The 6657-nt window shown below is 36.2% G+C and overlaps 1 pseudogene; it reads left to right on the top strand.

The window, feature by feature from the left end:
* Positions 1-3711: 3711 nt before the first annotated feature.
* Positions 3712-4646, top strand: LOC141574824 (olfactory receptor 5G3-like; annotated as a pseudogene).
* Positions 4647-6657: the final 2011 nt, after the last annotated feature.

Here is a 6657-nt window from a genome sequence, read left to right as displayed (position 1 = left end):
CAAAATCTACATCATGAATAAGATGTACATATGTTCATGTAAGCATAAATCATCATCAGGAAAATTGCAAAGTATATATAGCGGCTGTGACAGTGATTATTTCATTGGGAATGGCATTGGAGGTAGGAAAGGAGAGCTTTTATTCATCTACAGAATATACTATGGAGGGCAGGAGAGTTAACATAGACTTTTGACAAAACTGTAAATGAATATTGCATCTCACTTCCTCAGAGATACCAATTATTTCTATGCTAGATCTTCCTTCCTTTGTCTGTGTTATTTTCTTTCTAAACATTTAGAACTTGTAGTTTATATTTAAATTTTATATTTTAATTTCTCAGATGTGTTTCATGGTCATTTTAAGTGGTGTGTTTACTCCCTTTTTTTTCTGTTCCACGTAACTGAGAATTCTGATATTCTTTCCTTTACTGGACTCAATTGCTTGCTTCCTGTCACCTGATATAACTTTGCTATCACTTTTTTCAACATTTCCATTTCATGGAACACATTTTAATTTTTAAAAATGTAATAAAAAATTTTGGATAACTTTTTTGATTAATAGAACACTTCTTCCTGTTATTTTTAATATTCTTTTTTCTTGGTATATTTAATGATGTATCATTTTCTTTTGTTTAAATCTGTTTTTGTTGTTTTATAATTTTGCTTTTAAATGATTAAAGAGAATAACAAGTAGAAACAGTTTTTCCTGACATCTTTAGTCCGAATGTATACAGCACAATTTTAACTGCTGAGTGTGAACCATTATGAATTATACCTATCTATCTATAGGTTTCATGGGTTAGTTTCTCACTAATTCAACAAATAAATACACAACATCAATTATTGATAGACTTTTGAGGTAAATACTTAATAGGAGTTAAAAATGAGCTATCAATGAAGTGTTATGGGGGTTGACAGAATGAGTTATCAGATCTTCTTGATTGGATAAACAATTAGGTTCCCAGAGGAGCCGGTGACTGAGACAGTTCACCGTCTGTCATCAGACTCTACACTTTCTTCTCTCTCTTGTGACTCTTCTCTCCCAAAAAACTGTCTGACTTAATTTCTGCTTCCTTGCTTCTGTTCATCTCATTAGCACTTCCCGGAATGCCTTTCCACTTAACTTTAGTTTGTCTAAAATCTCTTTTCAGAATAATCCTTTCTTTGACATTGTCATCTGTTTCAACTTATAGTGACCTGTCTTTCCTTTGAAATCCTTTGAAAGTGACTGTTTTTTATTTTTGCCTGGAGATAAGAAAATGCTACCTTGAACTGATGTTTTATTCTTATAATACTTTCTCCTCAACTGTGCTCTAGCACAGTCCCTTATAATACTAAGTGACTAATGAACAATGATTCTGTGCTGGACACTCTTTTTTAAAAAAATACTTTAAATACTTTACATCATTTAATCCTTCTAACGTATTTGTGGGTTAGTAATCATTTTTCTTGATTTAAGAGATTAAGAGTGAGGCGTAGAAAATTTAAAACCTTGCTCAAAGTGACATAGCCAGTGAGTGATGAGATTTAGATTTACACCCAGGAAATGAGGCTCCAGAATTTAGGCAAGAATGTACATCTCAGCTGGTGCTGGGGGTTCAAAGCATCACTCTCCACTGACAGAGAGCTCACTTTTGGCAAAGGAGAACCCCAAAGTGGGAGAGAACCCACTTTGTTTTTTTTGAATCTTCTCACTGAGGAAAGATACAATTAAGAAATAACACTTGGTCCAAATGTCACTGAGATCAAGTTAATTTTGTCCGTTCAAGTGTAAACCCTTGAGGTTTTAGTCCTTTGTGGACTGGGCTCTAAATTTTTGAAAACGCCAAAGAAAAAGTCCCTTATTCTGGGCAGCATGTGAATCAATGTGCAGGTCAAAGAGTATCTCTTTACTCCTGGATGTTCAAGATGAGGGATTTGTCTTCTTCACCAAGTGCCTAGAAAACCATGCCTCTTAGAAAAGTTTGCCATCATGAGGGAAGTTGAAATTTCCATCCTTGTTTCTAGATAATGATTATTTCCCTTGAAGCACTTCAAGGAGCTCCATGAAGGATATCCTTAAAGTAGTGTGTACATTGCATTTTGGATACTATGCAGTTTTTGAAATATGGTGGAGAAACATCAGGATGAGTCTGAACTTTGAGAATAGAACATCGTCCTCCCCAGCCCAGATTCTCTAAAGAGAGCATCCTGGCATTTTGTTCACATCCTTATGAGACTAAGCAACTGTTTTTTGTGTCTTTCCTGAATTGATTTGTTTACTTTTTTATGATACAGATAATGCAATGTCCATATGGAATTCTAAGGTCACAGAATGTTAGCTATAAAGTGGCATAGGGGCCATCCACCTTGCTGTATAGAAGACTCAAAAAGACATACATTCTAAAAAAATTCATAAGTAAATAAGTAGGTAGAGAAATAAATTGATAGACAATGAGTAAACAGTGTTTGGACCAACATGAGGAGTCTGTTCAGCCCCTACCTCCACACACCTATACTGACATATTTGGATGGACATAAAAACATTCATGCAATGGAGAATGCTCCTAATCTAAGCCTAGAATTGTTTTTGTGACTGGTGACTGCTAAAAATGTACTCCACAGAGCATTAAGCAAATAATCATGATACTGATAAATAATCCTAAATCAAAAAGATACAGTCATCATTTTTATGATTTATTGAGTTCCACATATAATTACTAGATGATTCAAAGTAGTACATTGCTTTTGTTGTACTTGAAAAGACATTAATTTTGTTGTACTTAAAAAGTGATAATAAATGTTATTTAAATCATATTTTTTCATATAGATTATCTACCTAGTGATCTTCTCTTAGGAATTTAAAACAGCTTTTTTTTTTTTTTTCCTTGACTGAATCAGAAAGTAACATATTTTGAATGTGTTCCCTGGGTAAAGTTTTATGTATTTGGTATTTTATGTATTATTTCTATAATTGATATTGCCTGGCAGATTTCAGGGTAAGTGCCCAGAAGTGGTTTATATGAAATATGGGTAATCACATAAAGTAAATCCACATGATTTGGGGGCAAAAGATGCTCAGTTTTGTACACAATTTCCATGATGTGTTGCTGTCCAACATTTGCCAGGTCACTTGATCTTACAGGCACAGCCTCCCCATTCCCTCTGTGGCATCATATCATTTTACATGAGTAACCTCTTCGTCATTTGTGTATATTGTCCTTTCCTCTTATTTTTACAATTGGGAGTAGGGAATAGACTGAAAAACGTGTATGTGAATTGTGTCCTAATAACATTAGAAAGGTGCTGATCATTTGGTAAGATGAGGAAATCCCCTGGTTAGTCTTTCCCAGATGTCATATGTTAGGATCTGAATATCTCATTGGCTTTACAGTATTCCCAGTAAGGTCTTCCAGCTGTTTTGTTTTTTTTTTTTAATCCCATCATACAGTAAGATGAGACTTGGGGAGCAGTTCACATAGAAACTTACAACCTGAAGGAATTTTCGATAATAGAGAGCAGAGATCATGGGTGAATTGCCCAAGTTACACAGGATCTTTGCACAAACTGCCTGACTTAGTATGTAGGAATATTATTTACTACAGCCCAAAGTACTTCAATAATTGTCTCTTATGGGGGTGTTTTAGACAATCTTTTATTGGCTGAAAATAATATTTGTAACTCTTAATGATAGTTTTTTCAAAATATCTTTTTTTCTTCTTGTAACAGACAGCAGTGACTGAATTCCTTTTCTTGGGCCTCACAGATCATCTCCACCTGCAGATTGTCCTCTTTGTCATTTTTTTCTTTGTCTGGCTTATCACCCTGGGGGGCAACTTGGGCATGATCACTCTCATATGGATTGATCCCAGACTCCACACACCTATGTACTTCTTTCTTAGCCACCTGTCCTTTGTAGACACGTTTTCCTCTTCTTCCATTGCCCCCAAGATGCTGTGTGATATCTTTGTAGATAAAAAGGCATCTCTTTCATGGGTTGTGCTGCACAGATGTGGTTCTTTGGTCTTTTTGTGGAAACTGAGTGTTTGCTCTTGGCTTCCATGGCGTATGATCGGTATGTGGCTATCTACAAACGCTTGCTGTACACCCTCATTATGTCCCAGAGGGTCTGTGTGCAGCTGGTTCTGGGCCCTTATGCTGTGGGTCTTCTAAGCACCATGATGCACACAATTCACACATTTTGCTTACCCTTCTGCGGTCCAAATATCGTCAATCACTTTTTCTGTGATATTTCACCACTGCTTTCCCTAGTGTGTGCAGACACCTGGATCAATAAGTTGGTGCTTTTCATCTTTGCGGGAGCCATAGGAGTTCTCAGTGGCCTGATCATCATGGTCTCCTATGTTTGTATCCTGGTTGCCGTGCTGAGGATCCAGACTGCTGATGGGAGGAGGAAAGCCTTCTCTACTTGTTCTTCTCACCTGGCAGCTGTCTCTGTCCTCTATGGGACTCTTTTCTTTATTTATGTCTGACCTAGCTCAAGTTCCTCCCTAGATATGAATAAAGTGATTTCTCTGTTTTATATTGTGGTAGTCCCCATGTTGCACCCCCTCATCTACAGCTTGAGGATCAAAGAGGTGAAAGACGCATTCAGTAGGAAGTTTGAAAGGAAAGAAGAATTTTTAATAGATAAAATAGAATTCTAATTGTGCTGCACCACCCTTGTTAATTCAGTCATGTGTGGTCAAGAGAAGACAGTACTGAGAATGAGACATTGCCCTTAGTTCCTGGGTCTGCTAGTTTCAAGGTCATTCATATACTAGACATATTGTTTATATTGTTCTTCTTCAGTCTTCTCCTTTGCAAAATGTTGGGGAATATAAAACATTTTACATACGTGTTGAAAGGAGAAATGTAAGAGATGCCAGAATAAAGTCCACGAGAACATTTATATCTTCTTACAGGTGAGAAGACATTTTATTCCAGCCCAGAAAAGCAAACATTGTAAGAGAAAGATCAACAAAATCCATCCTTAAAGGTTTGATAGACCTTGATAAAAGCTGAACTATGGAAAGTGAGAGAACAGCTGTAGAACAAGTGACTCACAATGAGTTAGTGTCCCAACAGGAAGGTGTTGGAACATGTATATACATATATATGAAACACAGTAGAGAAATGAACCAACAAATGAATGGGCAATGACATAACTGGAAATACAAATGGCCAAAAGCATAAATATATATAAAAATTGCTCAACTTATCAGTTGCTTAAGTAAGTGAAATGAAAATGCAATCTGTTTTGTTTTTGTTTTGTTTTTGTTTTTCCATCTATCAGATTGGTGAACATTAAGCTAATTAGTTTACAATGCTGGTAAGATCACCATTTGGATATTCTACACTTAGCTATAGTGGGTACATTTTCAGAAACTAATTTGAAGATTTCTAGTAAAATGCAGTTGATTTTTGACCTAGCTATCTTACATTCAGAAGTTTATGCTATAGAAATATAAATAACAGACACAAATGTTGCAGCATCATTTGTAGGGGTGATAAAAGGAAACAGTCTGATTTTGTATGATTAGGAGAAGCAAATCTTCTTCCTATGAGTCATTGTGCAGCTAATTATAAAAAGAATGATTTAGATATCCGTGCTTTTGTTTGGAAGAAACTCCCTGATACTATCGTAGGTGAATGGAAAAAAAATCCCAAGTCAAAGTAAAATCTGCAGAAATGACTACACTTAGTAAAAATAATGTGGGGGCAGAGTCTACCTACTGTGTAGAATATATTGGCATGCACACTATACAAGATGATGGAGAGAAGTGTGGAAGCCTACAGACCTAACTGTGAACACTGGTTACTTCAGTGGCATGCCCATGGGAAGCAGGAGGGTGGGGTGGTGCTCCATCCTCACCTGGGTTGTTGAACTTGTTTTAAAACAAATACTTCTACCTTTGTAATTAAGATTCACTTTTGAAAAGCCGCAGTCTGTGTCAAAACTGAATGAATAAATTTATCAGTAAATAGATAAATTGAGGTGGATGGATTCAAGTAGCCTTCTCTTAAGGCTGCTTCTACATTCCACCATTCTCTGACTTCATGAAACACTTCTGAACATTGGTGACTGAAATATGGTTCAAAACCTAAGTAAAATGGAGAGGTTCTCAGCCACTCTGTGCTTCAGTCTCTCACTTTTTCCCTCTAAAGATAGGCATTTTCCTCCACCCCCATAGTCTATAACTTCTATACATAGTGGTATGCTTTCTCTTTATTAAAACCTTTGAAATGATAGCAGAATCCTAAAAGTGACACAATGCAAGTGTGGTGAGATTTGAAAGGAACAGTAAATATTACCTTAAATGTATCTGTATAAAACTAACATTGCTAATTGTCAGTCCTGTAAAATTTTCCAGCACCATTTTACTAAGAATTGTTAAAACTTGGGCATAGGTGTGACAAAGGGAAAAGGTATTTTTCCTATTTTTATCTAGAAGGACGCAACAGTTTCTTTCCCAGTCAAATTTTGCCTTAAAGTGCCTCTGTTCTGGGTCTTCACTATGTAACGTGTCTCAAACCACGTAACCTTTTGAGATGGTCACTTCCTAGTATGATGCTCAAAGTGTTTTCTATCTTTTTAATTGTTCCTTAAGCACTTGTGATTTAACATCCATTGAAAGGGGATTGGGAGAAGAACGGTAGGAAGCAAGTGGTAATTAT

Source organism: Camelus bactrianus, chromosome 23 (assembly GCF_048773025.1).
Source record: "Camelus bactrianus isolate YW-2024 breed Bactrian camel chromosome 23, ASM4877302v1, whole genome shotgun sequence".
Lineage (NCBI taxonomy): Eukaryota > Metazoa > Chordata > Mammalia > Artiodactyla > Camelidae > Camelus > Camelus bactrianus.
The sequence above is the reverse complement of the archived record's forward strand: the minus strand, read 5'-3'. Positions and strand labels throughout refer to the sequence as shown.